At 42.2% G+C, this 23,670-nt stretch overlaps 1 protein-coding gene and 1 long non-coding RNA gene across 2 annotated transcripts in view; one reads left to right on the plus strand and one right to left on the minus strand.

Annotated features, from left to right (window-relative positions):
* LOC114019090 overlaps positions 1-23,670 on the minus strand; it is a 92,211-nt gene that overhangs the window by 26,320 nt on the left and 42,221 nt on the right. The gene's annotated exons all lie outside the window — the stretch shown is intronic.
* The window catches only part of LOC114019092, a 169,176-nt gene that overhangs the window by 21,074 nt on the left and 124,432 nt on the right, over positions 1-23,670 (plus strand). Inside the window, exon 4 of the long non-coding RNA XR_005224706.2 lies at positions 994-1,158. This is a non-coding gene — a long non-coding RNA (uncharacterized LOC114019092). The remainder of the gene's footprint in view (positions 1-993; positions 1,159-23,670) is intronic.

Consider the following 23,670-nt stretch of genomic DNA (forward strand, 5'->3'; position numbering starts at 1 on the left):
TGAAATCTGGAAACTGCTAGGCCTGAATTTCCCACTCATATGACCAGAAAAGACAGATAAGTTCTCCCACAATACACTGCAAAAGAATTCAGCTCAGATTGGTCCAGTGCAAAGAACCCTGGGATATGCCCCAAGAAGTTCTAGCATAGCACACAAATGAGGGCAGTACCAGTGTGGATGTAGTAAATTGAGTATGGTTTTGCCGTGTGGCCACTGACTTCCAAAGCCCACCAACTTGAGTGGTTGCATGTGTGTGACTTGTGTAGTGAAGGTAAGCCCATCTACTGAACCACACAAGTTTGCTGCAGTGTTTCCAGACTAGTCATCCTGTTTTGTGTGCACGCGGCTCACCGCATCCGCACACAATCCCCTGCAACGGCTGCTGGGCCTGTGGATTGTTGTGCCTATTCCACAGTTCCAGACACATCTCCTTGGATCTCCACTGGAGCAAATGCATCAAGTCAATGATATTTAACATACCTGTTTACACCTGTTCCCTCTTTTGATTTTCCCACTTCAAATGTTTATGTTCTACACAAAGATCCACGCATGAATCATGAGGAGCAAAGGCTACACCTGCCACACTGTCTCACTTGCAGGTGCTATCATAGGTGCTGGAACTAGGGGTGCTGCCACACCCCTTGAAGTGGTTTCCATTATATACAGGGTTTACAGTCTGCTTCAATGGCTCTCAGCACCCCCACTGTACAAATTGTTCCAGCACCTCTGGGTGCTATACTGGAGTATCAACATCTATGATCAGATTTGCTGCCAGAGTGACTCTGGGCAGAGAAGCCTTGGGGTATTATGATGAGCACCCAACCTTTGGGTGGTTGTGGTTGAGTTGGCAAGGAGCTGGATTTTATTATTTTCATTGCTTTATTCAGTATTTTGTCTCATGTTATTATTAATTAATTATTATAATTATTATTATTATTGGTGCTTTCCCCCCCTCTTTTTGTTATTTTTGAATATTTTGTGCTCTGTTTTCAGCTGAACTATTGGTTTCCTATCGACTGCATCTCCCTCTAGGATCCAGAGATAGGAGTCTCTGGGCCTGGGTCTGGAGAGAGGGAGGACCTAATGCAATGGGGGCTTCAAGGGATGTATCAGTCCTTGAGAAGGACTGAGGCAATGAGACTGGAGCTGCATGGAGAGGTGAATGAATTCATTTGAATGCAAGGGTTGGGGGCAGCCTTGCTTTGTATTCTTTAACTAGTACCCTTTGTTTTCTGTGTTCTTGGAATTTCTCCAAAGCAGCTTCCATTGGCAGGTCTCATATGGTGCTCCAACTGGATTTTAAAGGTGCTGTACCCTGGTTGAACCTCTAGGGAAGGCAACAGTAGAATGCCTTCCACCGGTACCTTACCTCCTCTTCAGTCATTTGCTCCAGTACAGTAATAAAGTATTTGGAACAGGGAGTTGTTGCAGGATAAGGAATTGCTCATTCAAGCTGCAACATTTATTGTCAGTAAATAACTTTCCTGCACCTTGTCATTTGTCAAGCAGCGGGAGACCATTATTGTGTATTAACGCCTAATTCCACTGACATTATTTCCTAACTAGGGAAGAGAGAGTGGTTATTACTGCTCTGAGAAATTAAACTTAAAAGAATTTCACTGGCCCAAAAAAGAGTTTTGGCCCAAACAGGAGAATAACTGATTACATAAGATTTTGTAAACATGCTATTGATCAGCATGGTGCTTGTCATATCTTAACTAAGTTAGATTTTGTCAAAATGAAGCCTGACTACAGACAGCTCCCATCTACAAAATTCAGCCAGGTTCCAGAACTGGTTTTACAATACGTTTATTCACTGCACAGCTGAAAAATCGATGGTTCTGTCTTTCAGTATAGAGAGGACTTACCTGTATTTTGACAGTGTCCTCAAACTGGGGGACTATATCCAAGGCTTTAACCAAATTCATGGACATTGTTAAAATAGGGCCAAATACCTCATGGTTCATTCCCTTCAACAGTGCAAGATAGAACTTTGTTTTAATTATGTTGAGAGACAATGAGGTTTTAACTGAATATACTGGCATAGCTTCAGAGAGCTGCGCTGGAAACCATGGGATAGGCACTCACAGGGCAATGGAACTGCAAATGCTGCTGTACAGTGTGAATGCTGGCTAAAACTGCAGCATTTTCAGCATTAGTGTGGACACACTGCACCGCCACCAGTCATACTTACATCATGGATACCCCATTGGTGCAAGTATGAGTGGTTATCAATTCCGTTGATGAAAATCATGGCTTTTCTTGTCTACACTTGGGGTTATACTAGCGCAGGTTCATCCGTGGCCAGTCTACAATACAGCTCCACTAGTGCAAAAAAAAAAAGGTTCTGAATTTTCATAGCACAGCGAAGCCCTTGCTCTGGTTATTCATTATAGAAACAGCAAGTCATCTATAATACCATTAAATGAAGAAACAAGGTGGCATCAAAATGTCAAATAAAATCCAATCTATATTTCTTCCTGATAAAATAAATTATTATTTTAATTCTGGAAACAGACCATAACCAGAACTCCAGATCCAAGTCCTTCCACCCTAACAATTTGGAGAGTTTGGATTTGAGAGAATTTGGATTAGGACTCAGATTCAGATCCAGATCTGACTTTTCCAGTGTGAGCCATTCATTAATCAATTCCCTGTCACTATAGAGGCCTTAGGCACTGGTGCACCTCAGTCCCTTCTGTTCTTTGCCTGTGGCATGCAATAGTTTAGTCTCTTGAGGGTTGTAGTACTTTGATGTACTTCTGGTTGTAAGGATTGGTGTGGGCATGACTGGACTGTGTTTAGTGGCCTGGGATGTATGGGATGTCTAGGTGGTCCCTTGTGACCTTAAACTCTATGACACTACATTGGGTTGAAAGTATTCAACCCCCTTTGAATGTTGATGAAGTTCAGATTCAGATGTGAACCAAGGTTCAGAGATTCAGTGATTTTAAGGCCATAAAGGATCATTATGTTAATCTAGTTTGACCTCTTGCATAACACTGACCATAGACTTTCACCCAGTAATTTCTGCCTCAAGCCCATAACTTCTGGTTGAGATATAGTATAGCATGTATTTTAAGAGATCTAATCTTCAAGTGATAGAGAATCCATCACATCCCTTAGTAAATTATTCCAATGGTTAATTACCCTCACTATAATTTTTTTTGCACCTTATTTCTGGTTTAAATTTCTAATCATTGCATCTTGTTATTAGAGTTAACAAATAACAAATAATTGGGGTTTTTTTTGTTTCATGCTCTGATCTGAAAAATAAATAGTTTCTGATTGACCCAAAATGAAAAATGTTTGGTACACCAAAAAGACAAAAAAAAAAATGAATTGCAGGTCGAACAAAACAGTTAATTCAAGCCAAAACCAAATGTTGTATTTTGTTTTTGAAGGCTTTTTAACCTTTTCAAAAAATAAAAATGAAGCAAATTTTGAAATGAAAAGTAACTTTAAATCCAATCATTTTGTTTCAGACGTCAAATGTTTTTATTTTTTCTGATTTTTAGTTTTTGACTGAAACAATTTGGCAAATTCTACATGAATTTGTCAAGTGTTCTGGTCAACACATATTTGCATTTTTTGGCAAAAAAGTTTTGGCTGAAGAATTTCTTGCAGTTCTACTTCTTTTGCCTTTTTTCTGCTACATCAAAGATCCCTGCTCTGTCAGAAACCTCATTCCTATATAGTACTTGTAGATCAATTAAATATATTGAGCTTGTTAAGTCTTTCACTGTAAGGTACATTTTCCAGATATCGCATCATTCTTATAACTCTTTTCTGAACCCTTTCTGATTATGCAATAAAATCTAAATTATGTGGTACAGGCTCACCTCTAGATCACCCGTGTCATTTTTATACCTGTATTGATTAACAGACAAAGATGAAGGTCTGACTTAGGGCCTGATCCAAGGCCCTTTGAAGTGAATGGGAGTTTGGCTATTAATTTCAGTGGGGGCAGAAACAGGGCCTCAATATGTGTGCATGAATGCAATTAAAATGAATGGCATGGCATCAGCACACATTTCCAGATGAATATAAAGGATGTCCTAAATCTTAAACCGGTTTGGGACTGGTCTACCTGCAAACTTGCACTGATTTAACTAAATTAGTTTCTTAAAACTAACTATGAACTGCATTGAATTTTGCCCCTTTTGTTCCAAAATAATAGTGTCCACACATACCCTTACACCAAATTATCTACATCTGTTTAAATTCATATCCATTGTAGCCCAACATTTAGGAAGTCAAAGCCTTGTATGCAAGATGCTTTAACACAATTTAACACCCTTAACTAGATTTTCAGCCTTTAGATTTTTAGATCGTTAACCTGCTAAAATGGAACTATTCTGTAACAAATGTGTTATACTTTGTCTGCATTGGTGTTAAGTGGGGTTTTTAATCAAATTAAAATAATTTGATTGAGATAACTAGATTGAAAAGAGCTCCTTTATTCTGAGTCTAGACAAAACCCAAAAAATCAGAGTATATTAATTAGTGGTGGCAGAACTTTCACAGGTTTTCGATCAATTTGATTTGTGCCTGTGTCCTAAAGTTCAGAACATGCTTCACTGAAATAGATTTTGTCTAGAAATCAGCCTGGAAATCTCATAACAGGTTTTCTGGTAGTTTCTGGTTCTGACTAGAACAGAAATGCTATATGTAAATCATCCTTTTGGTATATTGTTCCAGTCCCAGCCACCAGAAGTAAGTGCAGAAAAACAAAAAACAAAAAAGTGCAGAAAAACCCACGCAATGTTAACTGAACTTTTCTGAAGTTTAAAGAAAAGGTTCAGGTTTGGTTTAAGGCTTGGGCAAAGGTTGGAGTCACTTCTTATTGGTTCTCTGTCCCTGTGTTGAATCTTCAGAAATAGTCAGTGACCTTTGCATGCTCCTGGTTTACACTGGATTGCTTGTTGGCTACCCAAGGAGCATTCTGCCATGGCTGAACAAATTAAATGTACCAGTAACAAAAATGTACCTGACATGACTCACTTGTCATGCTCTGTCAGTTCCAGAGACACGATTCATATTGCCAAATGGATCAAAGCCTGCAAGATTCTGCTTCAAATATTAAGTACATTAACTCAGTGGGCTTTTTACTAGCTTTCTAAACAGTGTCTTTACACTGGTTACAATCATAGGTAAAATGATGGGACATAGCTGCACCATTGAATCATTCCCACTGTCTTGTTGGATCCATGAGGAAATAAGGACAGTAACATAGAACCTGATCACATGAGATGCTGAGTGCCTCCTGTGAGGTGCTGAGTGTCTTCACTTCCCATTGATGATGTTCAATACCTTGCAGGATCGGGCCCATAGAGTACGTTTTCAGCGTTAGATCTCAAAAGCACATGGAGATGGGTAAATATTAGTATCTCCATTTTACAGATGGGGACAGAGAGCCTTGGAGACTTGTCTAAGTTCACACATTGAGTCAGTGGAAGAATCTGGAATAGAATCCAGTTCTCTGTCCCCCCACCTGCTCCTCATAATGATACCATATCCTATAATAAATTATTACAGGAGTAAAATACTCTATATTTGTAGATATCTACATTTAAGAAAAGCTAGAATATCTTACACTCAAAATAGATTTTATTACTGGTAGAATAATTCTCTTTCCCGACCCTTTTTTAAAATTCATTTTTCTTGACATTCACCGAACTAGTTAGGGATTGGTTTCTTGCAGTCCATCTCCTCCCATTTGATCCTGCAGTGAATTCATATAGGATGAAACTGGCCTTCAGTCAGAGGCCCAGCACAAGGACTCAAAACAGGGTTCAAGTGAGATTTAAATAGTGCATAGGGTTTTGTGCTGGCCTTCTCCCCAGGAGTGAATTTTGACTACAGTGCTGAATTTTATTACATGACAAATATTTCTGTGGCAGCAGACTGACTCCATGGATTCATGACTGCACAGCAGGATCTAGAAAAAGAAGGAAGAAAACTTGGCTATAAGAAATAATGTCTGAGACTGTGTGCTATGCCTCATAGGGTGTCTACACGCCAATCAAAGGTGTGACTGCAGCATGCATAAACATACACAAGCTAGCTTTGATATAGCAGTAGCAGGAAAGCCAGAGCAGCACAGGAGGCAGGATGGACTGTTCAACTTCAGAGGTCCAGGTGGGGTTGTACATCCCTTGCTGGCATGGCTTAATTGCTACTATTATGTGAGCTAGCTAGATCAAAGCTCCCTCAGGTATGTCTGCGGGTGCTGCAGTCACACCTCTGATGGCAATGTAAGCACACAGCACCCACAGGCACAGCTTGCGGGAAAGTGGGGGCAAAGCTGATTTGAAGCCTAGTTTGTGCCCCTGGTATTCTGGGCTGGGTGGGGGCCAATGCAGCGTCCAGCACAATTTAGAGCGGCCCCAAGTGTGCTCTAAGATATAGCAGTAATGCTTGAGCTACCTATGGACAGTTCTGAAAACTGGAACTGCTGAGAATCTCCATTTCCATGCTCACTACAGGGCTCTTCCTCCTGCCTCCAGTCCCACCCTAACAGGCCTCCTACACAATAGGTGGCCCTGCACAGTGCCTGAACTGGGAGAATTTTCCCCGGCCCCTTGGAGCCCTGCATACCTCTGAAGTGGCATACAGGGATTGGAGTGGGCTGGTGGTGGGGTGGCTGGATGGGAATCCTTTCTATCATCTTTGTTGAAATACAAATACCTTTAAAACAGCAAAAGGAGCAGAGGAATGTATTACCCAAGTGCTTTATATTTCATACTGGCCCTTAGAGCACTAAGGCAAATATATGCCTTATTGACCAATGGAAGATGAGATTGTTGGGGAGCAGAGATGGGACTGAACTCAGGTGTCCTAATGTGACCTCTCTCCAGTGACTTTTAGGAATCTTCCACCTTCCCTGGCAGAATGCACCTAGTGGCCACTTCCAGGTCCTAAAAACAGTAGAATATGGGCACCTTCCACCACTGATGGCCATTAAGCGACATGTATCCTGAGGTGGCAGAATACAGCTCTCTCTGTGGATCAGCTATATGTGCTATCATCTTTTAAAAGGTTTATCCACCGGCAGTGCTATATTTTCTCAGTGTTTTAGTTCAGTATTTATACGACAGGATCAAGCCCATGTTTTTATAACAATGGAGTGAATTTTTGTATGAGATAACAGGCCCAAACTGTAGCAATTTACTTCCTCCACATCCTTTTTCATTTCCATGGGTAAGGAGTCACATGACCTGAAAACACAAGGCGGATAAGGGCATTTAGTAGACAAGAGATTCGATGTCTACGTGTGTTATATTTTTCACCCTGCTTCCTGCAATTACTGGCAGCACAGCAAGGCACAGTAAGGACATGATCCTGTTTTCCATTCAAGTCAATGGCAAAACTCCCACTGACTTCAGAGGGAGCAGGATCGTGCCCTAACCCTTAGGAAGAAGAAAAATGAAATGCCACATTCTAGATGGGACTGGCAATAGTTTCATTAACAGAAGGATGTGAAAATCAGTTGGGGTTTTAGCTGTTTGACCTCTGCTACAAATACCTACAGGGAAAGAAATCACTTTAGCAAAACGTCCCCTTTTTCTGTCCAGGCTTGAGATTTCAGTTTCAGGTTTGTTCAGAGAAATACATTAAGCAAACTTTATTTCTGCCATTACAATGTAGTTCTACCTGGGATGCCAACAGATACATTAGTAGTTAGTCTGTATTTAGTGTGCATGCACCACTTGAATGAAGTGAAATGAAACAGGCCAATGGCATTTTACACCCACATTTTAAAAGAGAAGATGGAGGAGAATTGATACTGGCTCTATAGCTCTCTGTGTACCAGGAATGAGTGTAGGGATTGCTCTTTGTTATTTAGAATGAGAAACAGAAACGAAAATAATCTTAGCAAATATTGACAGGTTTCAGAGTAGCAGCCATGTTAGTCTGTATTTGCAAAAAGAAAAGGAGTACTTGTGGCACCTTAGAGACTAACAAATTTATTTGAAGCGTCACTTCAGCTGTAGCTCATGAAAGCTTATGCTCAAATAAATTTGTTAGTCTCTAAGGTGCCACAAGTACGCCTTTTCTTTTAGAAAATATTGCATACTTTGGGTGTGTTTACACTAGGGAAATGACCCATTGTCAACAATGGGTGTCTCCTGGCTCTCACAACTGGGGCTGAAAATGGTTTGATAACTTGTGTCAATGAGACCAACCTAGTTATTTTACTTCCTACATAAAGTGTGCTCATTCCACCAGTCACCAGAACTATGTATATACATCTAGCCCAGCATCCTGTCATCTGACAGTGCAGTGGCCAATGCCAGATGCTTCAGAGGGAATGAACAGGGCAATTATTGAGTGATCCAGCTCCTGTCATCCAGCTTTTCGCAGTCAGAAGTTTAGGAATGCCTAGAGCAAGAAGTTGCATCCCTGACCATGTTGGCTAATAGCCATTGATGGACTTATCCTCCATGAACTTATCTAATTCTTTTTTGAAGCCATTTATAGGTTTGGCCTTCCCAAAGTTCTCTGGCAATTAGGTTGACTGCATTGTGTGAAGTCTAGTACTACCTTTTGTTTGTTTAAAACCTGCTGCCTATTAATATCATTGGGTGACCCCTGGTTCTTGTGTTCTGTTATGCGGTAGATAACACTTTCTTATTCACTTACTCCACACCAGTCATGATTTTATAGACTTCTGTCATACCCCCCTTTAGTGGTCTCATTTCCAAGCTGAATAGCCCCTAGTCTTTTTAATCTCTACTCATATGGATGCTGTTCCATACTCTTAATAATTTTTATTGCCCTTCTCTGTACATTTTCCAGTTCTAATATATCTTTTTTGAGATGGAATGACCAGAACTGCACATAGTATTCAAGATGTGGTGTTAGGATATAGATATTCAGGCCTGTCTGTAAAGGCCTATACTCTAAGAATTTAGGTGTATTCTTATCACTTGGCTACTTAGAGGTATAAAAGAAAGAATCAGAATCACTGTCTGCCAGTGTAAGGTCCTTCTCTTACTGTGACAGTCTGGGGCCCTGGTCTTAGGCTAAGGCCTTTGGCTAAGCAGCAGAGGCAGCCATAAGCTGGGAAGTGACCGGTCACCTCCTCACATTCCAAACTAGTCACATTGAAATAAAGTGGTATTGGGCTGTTAGGAATACAATCCTGTCCTGATAATGCCTATCACCTCGAGAGAAAGGGAAGTGCCTAGAAGATGTAAAAGGAAACTTAGTTTGATAGCATCCTGTGTGGCAAGAACTCACTTATCAATAGCTGGGATGTGAAATCCTCACTTCTGTATTGTTTTGTCATTATAGTTCCCACTTTGCCATTGTTTGTTTGTATAATCTCTGCCTGGTTCTGTGATTGTTTCTATCTGCTGTATAATTAATTTTGCTGGGTGTAAACTAATTAAGGTGGTGGGATATAATTGGTTAAATAATCATGTTACAATATGTTAAGATTGGTTAGTTAAATTTCAGTAAAATGATTGGTTAAGGTATAGCTAAGCAGAACTCAAGTTTTACTATATAGTCTGCAGTCAATCAGGAAGTGGGTGGGTGTGTGTGGGGGAAATGGGAACAGAGAATGGGGGTGGGGAAATTGGAATCATGTTTAGCTAAAGGGGGAAATAGGAACAGGGACACAGGTAAGCCTCTGTGGTGTCAGAGCTGGGAAGGGGGACACTAAGGAAGGAAACTGGAATCATGCTTGCTGGAAGTTCACCCCAATAAACATCGAATTGTTTGCACCTTTGGACTTTGGGTATTGTTGCTCTCTGTTCATGCGAGAAGGACCAGGGAAGTAAGTGGGTGAAGGAATAAGCCCCCTAACATGTGGGTGTACCATAAATTTATGTAGTGGCATTATGATATTTACTCTCTTATTTTCTATGCCTTTCCTAATGGTTCCTAACTGCCGCTGTACATTGAATGGATGTTTTCAGAGAACCAACCATGGTGATTCCAAGATCTCTTTCCTGAGAAATAACATCTAATTTAGCCCCTATCATTTTGAATATATAGTTGGGATTATGTTTTCCAGTGTGAATTACTTTGCATTTATCAATATGCAATTTCATCAGCCATTTTGTTGCCCAGTCACCCAGTTTTGTGAGATCCCTCTGTAGCTCTTCACAGTCTGTTTTGGACTTAACTGTCTTGAGCAGTTTTGTAATCTGCAAATTTTGCCATCTCACTGTTTACCCCTTTTTCCAGATCATTTATGAATATGCTGAATAGGACTGGTCCCAGTACAGACCGCTCAAGGACACCACTATTTACCTCTTTCCATTCTTAAAACTGACCGGTTATTCCTACCCTTTGCTTCCTATCTTTTAACCAGTTATTGAACCAGGAGAGGACCTTCCCTCTTATCTCATGACTGCTTACTTTGCTTAAGAGCCTTTGGTGATGGACTTTGTCAAAGGCTTTTAGAAAGTCCAAATATATCATATCCAATGGATTGCACTTATCCACATGTTTGTTGTCCCCTCAGAGAATTCTAAAAGACTAGTGAGGCATGATTTCCTTTCCCAAAAGCTGTGTTTACTCTTCCCCAACATATCATGTTCATCAATGTATCTGATAATTCCTTCAGAACTCTTGGGTGAATACCATCTGGTCCTAGTGACGTACTACTATTTAATTTATCAATCTGTTCCAAAATCTCCTCTATTGACACCTCAATCTGGGATAGTTCCTCAGATCTGTCAGCTAAAAAGAATGACTAAGGAGCGGGAATCTCCCTCACATTCTCTGCAGTGAAAACTGATGGAAATAATTCATTGAGCTTCTCTGCAATGGCCTTGTCTTCTGTGAGTACTCCTTTAGCACCTCAATTGTCCAGTGGCCCAATTATACTTTTACACTTGACTTGCGGCGAGAGTGTACGTTCTTTTCTAATTTCCTCATTAGGATTTGACTTCCAATTTTTAAAGGATGCCTTTTTGCCTCTAACAGCTTCTTTTACTTTGTTTAGCTATGGTGGCATTTTTTTGGTTCTCTTAATATATATTTTTTTTCATTTAGGGTGTACATTTAATTTGAGATTCTATTATGGTGTTTTTAAAAAGTTTCCATGCAGCTTGTTGACCCCTCAACAAGGCATTTCACTCTTGTTATTATACCTTTCAATTTCCATTTAACTAGCTTCCTCAGTTTTGTGTAATTCCCCTTTCTGAAGTTAAATGGTACTGTGATAAGCTTTTTCGATATTTCTCTCACACTCTCACCCTGCAAGGATGTTGAATTTGATTATGTTATGTTTGTGATTATCAGGCTGTTCAGCTATATTCACCTCTTGGATCAGATCCTGTGCTCCACTTTGGACTGAATCAAGAATTTCCTCTCCCTTTGTGGGTTCCAGGACTAGCTGCTCCAAGAAGCAGTCATTACTGGTGACTAGAAACTTCATCTCTACATCCTTTCCTGAGGTGACATATATCAAGTTAATATGGGGATAGTTGAAATCCCCCGTTATTATTGAGTTTTCTATTTTTATAGCCTCTCTAATATCTTGGAGCATTTCAGAGTCACCATCCTGGGCAGGTGGTCAGTAGTATATCCCTACTGCTACATTCTTATTATTCAATCATGGAAATTCTATCCATAGAGATTGTATGGTACAGTTTGAGTGCTTTAAGATTTTTACTATATTTAACTCTATGCTTTTCTTCATATATAGTGCCATTTGCCCTCCAGCCAGGGCCGTCACTGCGCATACGCAGAATACACAGCTGTGTAGGGCACCATGAAATTTGGGGTAGCAAATTGCCCCAAATTTCATGGTGCCCTAGGCAGCTGCATGCTGCTTTCACAGCAGCACCAGCTCCGGCGGCCAGCCCTGTCCCCCGACCGGCCCTCCGCCCCGCCTCTTAGTCCTCCCCACTGCTCTGCCCCCGGCCCGCCCCCATTCTACCTCTTCTCCCCAAGCCTCTTCCACCAGCGACCCCACAGTCACCAGCAGCAGCAGGAAGCAGAGCAACCTGGCCCCAGCCCGCTCCGCTCCACTTCCCGTTGCTGGTGAGTGCGGGGAGGAATGGACCCCTATCCCCAAACCCCCTCCCCCGAGCGACACAGCTTGGGTGAGGAGAGTGGAGCAGGCTGGGGCTGGGTTGTTCTGCTTCCTGCTGCCAGGGCCAGGCCCCTTGCTAATCTCCCAGGCCACTCTGGGCCTGTGGGGCCCCACAGAGCAGCCCCCCATAGCTCCTGCCTACCGGCCCCGCAGGTCTTGAGCACAGCCCAGACCCTCCGTGGTGAGGTCAGGGAGCAGATGCTCGGACTGCGTAGGGCACCATAATTGGTAGGGAGGGCCCTGCCTCCAGCACAACCATTGCTACCACTGGTTTAGTTCTCCAGGTGTTAGCAAAGTTGGGGCCACTAGAGTAGGGGGGCTGCTGGTGTTCTAAGCACCATGTCAGCTAGGTCTGTTCTAGGCAGTGTTAGGTGGTGCTTAAAACACCTCTTGTCTACAATGAGAAACACAACATTTCTGACACTGGTTGGACTGAACCAATGTTAGCAACAGCGGGACAATATTGCAGCATTTCCCCAGTGCAGAAAAGGCTGATGGGTATAGCACACTTTTTCTCCCTGTTTCCATTAGCAGCCCATCTGTTTCCAATCCCGTTCGGGTGAGTGAGCCAAAGTTGTGCTGTCGACACCATTGGCACCCATGAGTCATTTTCCTAGTGTGGGTAGAGTCTGGATGTTTTAAACATTCCCTAACGTTTAAGCACAGTTCTAGCTTTTCCTGTTTCTGACACACTTAATCCAGCCAGCTATATAAAAGGGCCTTTTTACACAGAAAATGTCATCATGCCAGGGGACTGTATGATAACTTGGTAGTACTTTGAGTCTGGTCTTCCCTATGGATGCAGAATCAAAGTGGATTATAATGATATGGTCACTTTGTAAGGATCATGTTTACATGGACAAGACCAAACCATATTATCTATGAACTACTTGGGGCAATATCTTATTATAAAGCAGTCCCTGAACATGATAATATTTCTAGTATAGTCAGGTTCTAATGTGTTCCAGCCTATGGGGAATGGAGACATTTAAGCTAGAAAGCATTATTTAAATAATAGTTCTGGCATGAGATGGTCTGAGCCAAGCAATGTTAATAACCAGTTTTGCTGGAACCTCATGTAAATCAGATTTAAACAGAGTCACTTAACCCTACTCCCAGCCCATTGTGGTTGGGGCTTAAAGGAGGATAGGATCTGTGTCCTTTGCTTTGGTCTTCGTAAGCTGACTTCCTGATCTGCTCATTCCTTTAACTAGTGCTGCTATTTCAAAAATGCAGCCATTAAAAAAAAAATAAAAATCTGCATTTGCAATGGGTCCAAACTCTGTGCACTTTGCAACTTGACATTTGGCTGTGTGATAATTAACAGGACTTGACCTTGCAGTAAATGGATGACACATAGTGCTGAGTTAGACTGCAGGGTAGTAGTTCAATATGTAACTATTTGCATTGCTACTAAGGAGATGGGCTGACCTTTAATCCTCTTCATCTCCAGACCGTGGAATGTCTGTGTAGCATTATATGGCCATACTGAGCTTAGCGAGTCAGAGTAGAGCAAGGGACACCTATTGCAAAGCTGATCAAACCTTTCAGATGGATTTTTTTGGAGAGTGTATCCATACTTTCTCTTCCAACATATTTTTTCCAACTTATATCACTAAAATGCCCAGCATTCACTTACTGTGCCAAAGAAAATGGGTATTATTCAAAAATTAGACACCTGTACGAATAAACAGGCACAGAAGCTTATGGGATGTCTGTTGCTGCTGCTTTAGGAGTTCAGATGTTTAGGATCAGAGGGGTAGCCGTGATAGTCTGGATCTGTAAAAGCGGCAAAGAGTCCGGTGGCATCTTATACACTAACAGATATATCGAAGCATAAGCTTTTGTGGGTGAATACCCACTTCGTTGGATGTTTAGTGATACTCAGGCCTGGTCTACATTAGGAAATTAGGTTGGTATAACTAATTCACACCCCCTGAGCGATGCAGTTAAAGTGACCTAACCCTCGGTGTAAATAGCACTAGGTCAATGGGAGAATTCTCCCGTCTACCTAGCTACCATGTCTTGGGCAGGTGGATTACCTGTGCTGACAGGAGAACCCCTCCCGTCCAAGTAGGCAGCTTCTTCACTGAAGTACTACAGTGGCACAGCTGAAGTGGTGCACCACTGTAGAGATTCGTGGCAGTTCCAAGTTGCAGAGCTGTCCATAGGTAGCCCAAGCAGGAGTGCTATATCTTATTTTGCTGAGTGCTGATTGGGCCTCACCAAGCTCAGAATACCAATAATGGTTAAAATGCTACAATGGCACAACTGCACCACTGTAGTGCTTCAGTGTAGACACTTGTAGTGTAGGTAATCCACCTCCCTGAGAGGTGGTAGCTAGGTTGACAGAATACTTCCATTGACCTAGGAGTGTCTACAAGGGGACTTTAGTTGGTTTAACTATGTTGTTCGGGGGTGTGGATTTTTCACACCCCTGATCAACATAGTTAAACTGACCTAATTGTCTAGTGTAGACCAGGCCTTGGATGCATTAGAAGATGCTAATTTCTGTCCAGAGAAGCAGGTGGTTAGCTTTTCCTAAAGCTCTATTGTACACAGGGCAACATTCTTTCAAATTGTTCACATAATTTTCAAACATATGTAGCACAACTCATCCAAGTGTTCCTCCACTGTTACTACTGAGGCCATCAAAGGGGTTAACTGATTTGCAGGCTTTGTATGTTGGTCTTAGAATGTTCTCTGTTTCTTCCAGTTTAATTTACATGGCATTCATACAGAAGTAACCAAAAGTGCTCTGAAAGCCTGCAATTTGCATAATCAAGCTGATGCCAAACTAAAAAGTGGAGTTAGATGTGTGATATTGATAACAATTCTATTTTCATCAGCCTCCACCAGAATTTTGTTGCCAAAATATGAAAAATTTAAAGTGTAACCAACAAGAGTGATATATTCGGTATATTTGACTTTTATCATTTTTCTGTGCGAGTTCATTTGAAAGCGTTGTGATTGTCCTGTTTCACCCACATTGTTGTTACTGGGGCATTTTATACTTTGGATGTGATGAATCATATGTTGTGATAAGCATGTGTAGGACCCATAGATCTTCAAAGGTATGTTGTGGGGGGTATTCATTACCACAGCAATGGAGATAGGACTGCAGATTTTGCATCTATTGTTCTGGCAGAGTCTGATGCCCCTTTAAGTTGGTGGGTCCTGGTCTGTGCAGAGCTTGCTTCTGATGATGAGCTTGGTGAAGTGTGTGGGGGGGGGGGGCAGGGGGAGGGGGAAGGGGGTTCTTTGAAGGCCAGAACAGGGAGTTTGGGAAAGATTTTTTCAGGCTATAGTTCCCATTAAATAAGGGTTGTAATTGTTTGATGATACCCAATATGGGTCCAGTGTGGCATGGTAGGTGACAACTTAGGGCGTGCAGTCAATAAGTTTCCTTTTCCTGTATTGAAGCAGCTTCTCCTGGGTCATTTGTGTGGCCTTTTCCATGAAGAGATCTACTTCTCTGGTGGCGTGTCCTTGTTTAGTAAAGGCAGTTTTAAGTGTGTTTAGGTGTGTAGCCTGGACTTTTTCTTTGAAGCAAATTCTGTGGTATCTGAGTGCCTGGCTGTAGAAAACAGATTTTTTGGTGTGTCAGGGATGGTTGCTGGATCTGTGAAGGTAAATGTGGTAACTGGTGTGTTTCTCATATTTAGTCATTTGTAGAGTTCCATTGTTTTAGCTAATCATAGTGTCCAGGAAGTTGATGCTGGTGAGGGAGTGGTCTAGAGAGATTTGATGGATGGGTGGTTGTTGTTGAAGTAGTGGTGGAAATCTCTGAGGGAGCTTAGGTTTTCTGTCTAGAGGATGAAAATATCATTGATGTATCTCAGGTATATCATTGGTTTCCGATGAAGTGAGCTGTAGCTGACGAAAGCTTATGCTCAAATAAATTGGTTAGTCTCTAAGGTGCCACAAGTACTCCTTTTCTTTTTGCAAATACAGACTAACACGGCTGTTACTCTGAAACCTGTCACTGGTTTCCTGGTGCATTTTTCCATAAATTCTTCCTTGAGGTGGACCATGAAGAGGCTGGCATATTGGAGAGTTATGCTAGTACCCATGGCTATTCCCATGCTTTGGACAAAATATTTGTTGTTAATTTTGATGTTGATGTGGGTGAGTTTGGTGGTGTGTTTTGGGTGGATTTCCAAGTGTTGTGTGTCATCTTGTATGTATGTATATCTATCTGTATTATATTACGCTGCTAAAGAAGTGTAAAGTAGCTTTAGTGTAAATGAGAAGCAGGTCCCTAATGTAGACACACTGCCCTGATGCATGCGCAGTTTTGCAGTAAGAGACTATGGTAATATCTACACTTGCCATTTTCTTCACATTTCTTCTGAGGCATCTTCAATGGCCAGCGTACTAGTTTAGATTGGCCAGCACTATTTTTACCAATAAGTCATCTAGATTTTCTCTCAAAAACACCAGTATGTAATTTACAGTAGCACTCCCAGTGTTGTTAGAATAGGTGCTAAGGGTGCTCCCAAACATTGCAAGTGTAGATAAGCCCCAAGATGACAACCAGGGGCCAAATCTGGAACAATGTTGATTGTCTTCTGACCAGGGTTATGATGTAATTCCAATGTATAGTTTAAGGTACTGTCTATAATAAAAGTAGGAAACATATTGTAAATGGATCAGGAGGCAACTGAGTCCCCCCTTTCAGTTGCATCTGTAGGGGAGATGGGCCCCTACAAGCCACAGATTGTGGAAGAAAAGTTAAATGGGCTACACAGCTTTTACTCCAGTGTTCGTGCATGTCAGGAAGATATGGATATTTATGAATATTCATACACAAATAAAAGACCTCCAACAGCTGTAGAGTGCTGAACACTTCTCTGGATGGAGGTCAGAAATTGAACATCTGTTAGTGCTGTGGATATGCTGAATGTGTGATGTGTCAACAATCATACAGCCTCTGATAAGAGCTCTGCTTAATGAGCTAATATTTCATGTGGCCCTCAGGAACTGATGTGCTGACAGAAACCCAGGTCTTCTACGGTTACCATGCAGATCAAGCAGGCATGCAGCTTCTGGTTTGAAATTCACATTCAGTGTATTGGATATCACAGTATTAGCAGAGATACAAGTGTTCCTACCATAAACAAGGTTGATCAAACTGCTAGGCTTTCTGAAAATATAAAATGTGCAGTTGCCGAGCTTTCAAGAAAAAATCTGAACCAAAGGTATTTTATTTTAGCTCTATGACATTGTTCTTGACAGTGGCCCATTCAACAGCTTCATTGTTTCATGCATTTCTCTTTGGTGTTCTGGAAAGAAAGACAGTTTTGTCCTTTCCATCTGTAGCCACTTCCTTACTAGCTATCCTTTATTATGAATAGAAGGACTGCCTTGTATTTTCATATGCATTTGACTTGATGCACAGATCTATTTTTCTTTTAGTAGATATATTCTTGGGTTTTGAGGAAAGGGGGAGTGTTTTAAGCAGAAATGTCTGTATTTGCTCTAAAGAAGTTTTGAATACTTCTCTCTTTTCATCTGGAAGGGTCGGACTTTCTCTTTCTCTTATGTTGCATAAGAAAAATACGTCTAGTCGTTGGTGATCCCTCGAGGTCAAGGACGATCTCTTTCACAGGTTTTGTTTTTTATGGGTCCTTTGGTGACTGAGGAGTCTGATCCTTAAGCCACAGGCTTGTTGGCAGACGTTGCAGGTGGTGTTGGAAGTCCGGGTTGGGCCCCGATTACTGCATGACAGTTGTCTTTCCTTTCTTTTCTGGTGTTTTTCTGGAATCAAGGCAAGGCGATTTTCCGCAAAAGAAAAATAAACCTGCATTTGTGTCACTTTTGCCTTTTGATAGCTAAATATTTCCTAATTAAGAAAACACAGATTCATTCTCAATTCCTTGAATTGGGCATTTCTAAATTAGGCATGGGACTATGGCCTAGAGCCTCAAAGGTACTTAGGCATATAGGTGCTGGAATTAGGGGTGTAGGGGGTACTGCAGCATCCCCTGGCTTGAAGTGGTTTCCATCATATACAGGGTTTACAGTTTGGTTGAATGACTCTCAGCACCGCCACGATACAAATTGTTCCAGCACCCCTGCTTGGGCATGTAACTTCCATTGATTTCAACAGGTTTTGGATCAGGTCTGATTAGTCTTTAATAGGTATGAATGACCCTTCCTGAAAGCTTATTATCACTGAAGAAAGTATAGGAGTACTTGTGGCACCTTAGAGATTAACCAATTTAGTCTCTAAGGTGCCACAAGTGCTCCTTTTCTTTTTGCGAATACAGACTAACACGGCTGCTACTCTGAAACTTGAAGAAAGTATGAGGCTGTTTCCTGCCTGCCCCCACATGCCCTGCCTTAATTGCCCAAATTCCTATATAATGATTTCCCCCCCATCAATCCTTTCCATGCTAACAGGGCTCCAAAATATATTTTGGAAATTAGAGAACGTTGCCCAATATAATTATTTCGTGGGCTTTTCTCCCCTGCCAGAATCTAAGAAGTATTAATTCCTTCCTTAAATTCCTTCATTTTGTTCCAAAACAAGTAAATTTGTTCTCATAGAAACTTTCCCATAAAAACTGAAGACTGATGCAGTGTTGCTGCCTTTGAAATAATAATCTTTCAATTAGTATAACTGGACATAAAGCAGACTTAGCCCTGGTCTACACTAGGACTTTAGGTCGAATTTAGCAGCGTTAAATCAATGTAAACCTGCACCTGTCCACACGATGAAGCCCTTTATTTCGACTTAAAGGGCTCTTAAAATCGATTTCCTTACTCCACCCCTGACAAGTGGATTAGCGTTTAAATCGGCCTTGCCGGGTCGAATTTGGGGTACTGTGGACACAATTCGACAGTATTGGCCTCCGGGAGCTATCCCAGAGTGCTCCATTGTGACTGCTCTGGACAGCACTCTCAACTCAGATGCACGATTGTTTGCCGTTGCTCTGACGCAGGGAGGGGTGACTGACGACACGGCTTACAGGGTTGCCTTACAGGGAGCTAAAATCAATAAAGGGGGTGGCTTTACATCAAGGAGTATTTCAGGCAGGCCTTCACGGAGGTTTCCAATAAGAAATGGTGCACCTAAGTTATTGTTCTTATTGGAACAAGGAGGTTAGTCTGGCCTCTGATTGATACATGGCTAGATTTACCTCGCTGCACCTTCTCTGTGAGTGACTGCAGTGTGACCTAGAGGAATGAGTCCCCTAGACGGGGGGGGGGGGGGGGGGGGGACACGGGGAAGGGGGGTTGCAAATGAGTACAAAGCAAATCTGGTCTATTTCTAGTTTTGATACACTCCATCTATCTTTTACATCTTTGGCTGGTAGCAGACGGTGCAGAAGGACTGCATGCCATCCACATCTCATGGCTGCTCGGCAGAAGATGGTACAATAGGACTGCTAGCCATCCTCATCTCTTGCCTGCCCGGCAGAAGATGATGCAGTAGGACTGCTAGCAATCCGTATCACCTGCCTGCTCACCATAAGATGGTTCAATAGGACTGACTGCAGGACTAAAGAGAATGACTTGATCAAGTCACTCCAAATTTAGTCCCTGCGCCCATGTCTGCCCAGGCACTCCTGATCGATCTCACACAGGCGACCAGGAGCACCTCGGACATGACGATGACGGCTACCAGTCCTATTGCACCGTCTGCTGCCACAAGGCAATGGGTTGCTTCTGCTGTGTAGCAATGCAGTACCACATCTGCCAGCACCCAGGAGACATACGGTGACAGTGAGCTGAGCGGGCTCCATGCTTGCCGTGGCATGGTGTCTGCACAGGTAACTCAGGAAAAAAGGCGCGAAACGATTGTCTGCCCTTGCTTTCACGGAGGGAGGGAGGGAACGGGGGCCTGATGATATGTACCCAGAACCACCCGCGACAATATTTTAGCCCCATCAGGCATTGGGATCTCAACCCAGAATTCCAATGGGCAGCGGAGACTGCGGAAACTGTGGGATAGCTACCCACAGTGCAACACTCTGGAAGTCGACTCTAGCCTCGGTACTGTGGAAGCACTCCGCCGAGTTAATGCACTTAGAGCATTTTCTGTGGGGACACACACACTCAAATATATAAAACCGATTTCTAAAAAACCGACTTCTATAAATTTGACCTAATTTCATAGTGTAGACATACCCTTATTTCCAAGTGTCTCTTAAATCCTAAGAGTGTATTATAGTAACTTGTTAGGTCACTTAAACATACTGTGCTGACTATCCAGAGGAATGGAATGTTTGACAAAATGGAATAAATATAATTGGTTACAGAACAAGTGCATTGTAGGAGGCACCAAAGACTTCTGGGATCTGGGAATTGCGTTAAATTACCTAAAATGAGCAGCATGCATCATATTAGTTAATACTCTAATAGGATTTACAGAATACATTACATTGCCCGTGACGCCTTAACCGATTATGACCTGCCTCGCAAAGGACAAAACTCTAAATGAAAGGTTACCAGGAAGTTTTAAGTCTCAGTAGATAAGCAACTACAGTAGATTATAAAGTGCAAAGGAATTCAATAACTATCACAACATAGTCCAAGAAGTGGAATGGATATTACAATGAGGACAAAGTTATTTATTATATTAACTATACCTATCACAATGTTGGGAATGCCACATAATCAGCTTCTGGGGTCTGACAATCTGGTAATTCCAGAGAATCTGGTGAACGATATAAAACACACACAAAATCTCTTTGAGTTGTAGGTTTACTTCTTGATTGAGAAACGACAAGTTGACACTTGAAGGATTTATACTAATTGATCAAAAAATTTATACTAATTGATCAAAAAATGTTAGTGTAAGAGGCCATCTATATGGGCTTCTGAACAATGTCTGACATGTTGGTCCCCTGACTGTTACAACATGGTTTAGCAAAAAGAATGAGGAGTACTTGTGGCACCTTAGAGACTAACAAATTTATTTGAGCATAAGCTTTCGTGGGCTAAAACCCACTTCATCGGATGTATACAGTGGAAAATACAGTAGGAAGATAGATATATACACAGAGAACGTGAAAAAAAATGGGTGTTGCCATACCTGCTATAATGAGAGTGATCAGTTAAAGTGAGCTATTATCGACAGGAGGAAAAAACAAAACAAAAACCTTTTGTAGTAATCATCAGGATGGCCCATTTCCAACAGTTGACAAGAAGGTGTGAGTAACAGTAGGGGGAAAAAATTAGCATCGGGAAATAGTTTTACTTAGTGTAATGACCCATCCACTCCCAGTCTTTATTCAACTCTAATTTAATGGTGTCCAGTTTGCAAATTAATTCTAATTCAGCAGTTTCTCGTTGGAGTCTGTTTTTGAAGTTTTTTTGTTGTAGTATTGCCACTTTTAGGTCTGTAATTGAGTGACCAGGGAGATTGAAGTGTTCTCCGACTGGTTTTTGAATGTTATAATTCTTGACATCTGATTTGTGTCCATTTATTCTTTTACGTAGAGACTGTCCAGTTTGACCAATGTACATGGCAGAGGGGCATTGCTGGCGCATGATATCATATATCACATTGGTAGATGTGCAGGTGAACGAGCCTCTGATAGTGTGGCTGATGTGATTAGGTCCTATGATGGTGTCCCCTGAATAGATATGTGGACAGAGTTGGCAACGGGCTTTGTTGCAAGGATAGGTTCCTGGGTTAGTGTTTTTGTTGTGTGGTGTGTGGTTGCTGGTGAGTATTTGCTTCAGGTTGGGGGACTCTCTGTAAGCAAGGACTGGCCTGTCTCCCAAGACCTATGAGAGTGAGGGATCATCCTTCAGGATAGATTGTAGATCCTTGATGATGCCCTGGAGAGGTTTTAGTTGGGGGGTTGAAGGTGACGGCTAGTGGTGTTCTGTTACTTTCTTTGTTGGGCCTGTCCTGTAGTAGGTGACTTCTGGGTACTCTTCCAGCTCTGTCAATCTGTTTCTTCACTTCAGCAGGTGGGTACTGTAGTTGTAAGAACGCTTGATAGAGATCTTGTAGGTGTTTGTCTCTGTCTGAGGGGTTGGAGGAAATACGGTTGTATCTTCGAGCTTGTCTGTAGACAATAGATCGTGTGGTGTGGTCTGGATGAAAGCTAGAGGCATGTAAGTAAGTATAGCAGTCAGTAGGTTTCTGGTATAGGGTGGTGTTTATGACAGGTTTCAGAGTAGCAGCCATGTTAGTCTGTATTCGCAAAAAGAAAAGGAGTACTTGTGGCACCTTAGAGACTAACAAATTTATTTGAGCATAAGCTTTCGTGAGGTACAGCTCACTTCATCGGATGTGACCATTGCTTATTAGCACTGTAGTGTCCAGGAAGTGGATCTCTTGTGTGGACCAGTCCAGGCTGAGTTTGATGGTGGGATGGATATTGTTGAAATCATAGTGGAATTCCTCAAGGGCTTCTTTTCCATTGGTCCAGATGATGAAGATGTCATCAATGTAGTGCAAGTGGAGTAGGGGCATTAGGGGACGAGAGCAGAGGAAGCATTGTTCTAAGTCAGCCATAAAAATGTTGGCATACTGTGGGGCCATGTGGGTACCCATAGCAGTGTCGCTGACTTGAATGTATACATGGTCCCCAAATGTGAAACAGTTCTGGGTGAGGACAAAGTCACAAAGTTCAGCCAACAGGTTTGCCGTGACATTATCGGGGACACTGTTCCTGATGGCTTGTAGTACATCTTCTGGAGCTGTGGATGGCATTGTGTTCTGCACGGCTGAGGTTATGGGGCAGGTGATGCTGCTTTTCCACAATTTCAGCCCGTGCACGCAGAACACAATGCCATCCACAGCCTCAGAAACAACTCTAACATCATAATCAAAAAGGCTGACAAAGGAGGTGCTGTTGTCATCATGAATAGGTCGGAATATGAACGAGAGGCTACTAGGCAGCTCTCTAACACCACATTTTACAAGCCATTACCCTCTGATCCCACTGAGGGTTACCAAAAGAAACTACACTATCTGCTCAAGGAACTCCCTGAAAAAACACAAGAACAAATCTGCACAGATACACCTCTAGAACCCTGACCAGGGGTATTCTATCTGCTACCCAAGATCCATAAACCTGGAAATCCTGGACACCCCATCATCTCAGGCATTGGCACCCTAACAGCAGGACTGTCTGGCTACATAGACTCCCTTCTCAGGCCCTATGCTACCAGCACTCCTAGCTATCTTCGAGACACCACTGACTTCCTGAGGAAACTACAATCCATTGGTGATCTTCCAAAAAACACCATGCTGGCCACTGTGGATGTAGAAGCCCTCTACACCAACATTCCACACAAAGATGGACTACAAGATGTCCGGAACAGTATCCCCGATAATGTCACGGCAAACCTGGTGGCTGAACTTTGTGACTTTGTCCTCACCATAACTTTGTCCTCACCCGGTCCACACAAGAGATCCACTTCCTGGGCACTACAGTGCTAATAAGTGATGGTCACATAAACACCACACTATACCGGAAACCTACTGACCGCTATACTTACTTACATGCCTCTAGCTTTCATCCAGACCACACCACACGATCTATTGTCTACAGACAAGCTCTAAGATACAACCGTATTTCTTCCAACCCCTCTGACAGAGACAAATACCTAAAAGATCTCTATCAAGCTTTCCTATAACTACA

Source organism: Chelonia mydas, chromosome 3 (genome assembly GCF_015237465.2).
Source record: "Chelonia mydas isolate rCheMyd1 chromosome 3, rCheMyd1.pri.v2, whole genome shotgun sequence".
NCBI lineage: Eukaryota > Metazoa > Chordata > Testudines > Cheloniidae > Chelonia > Chelonia mydas.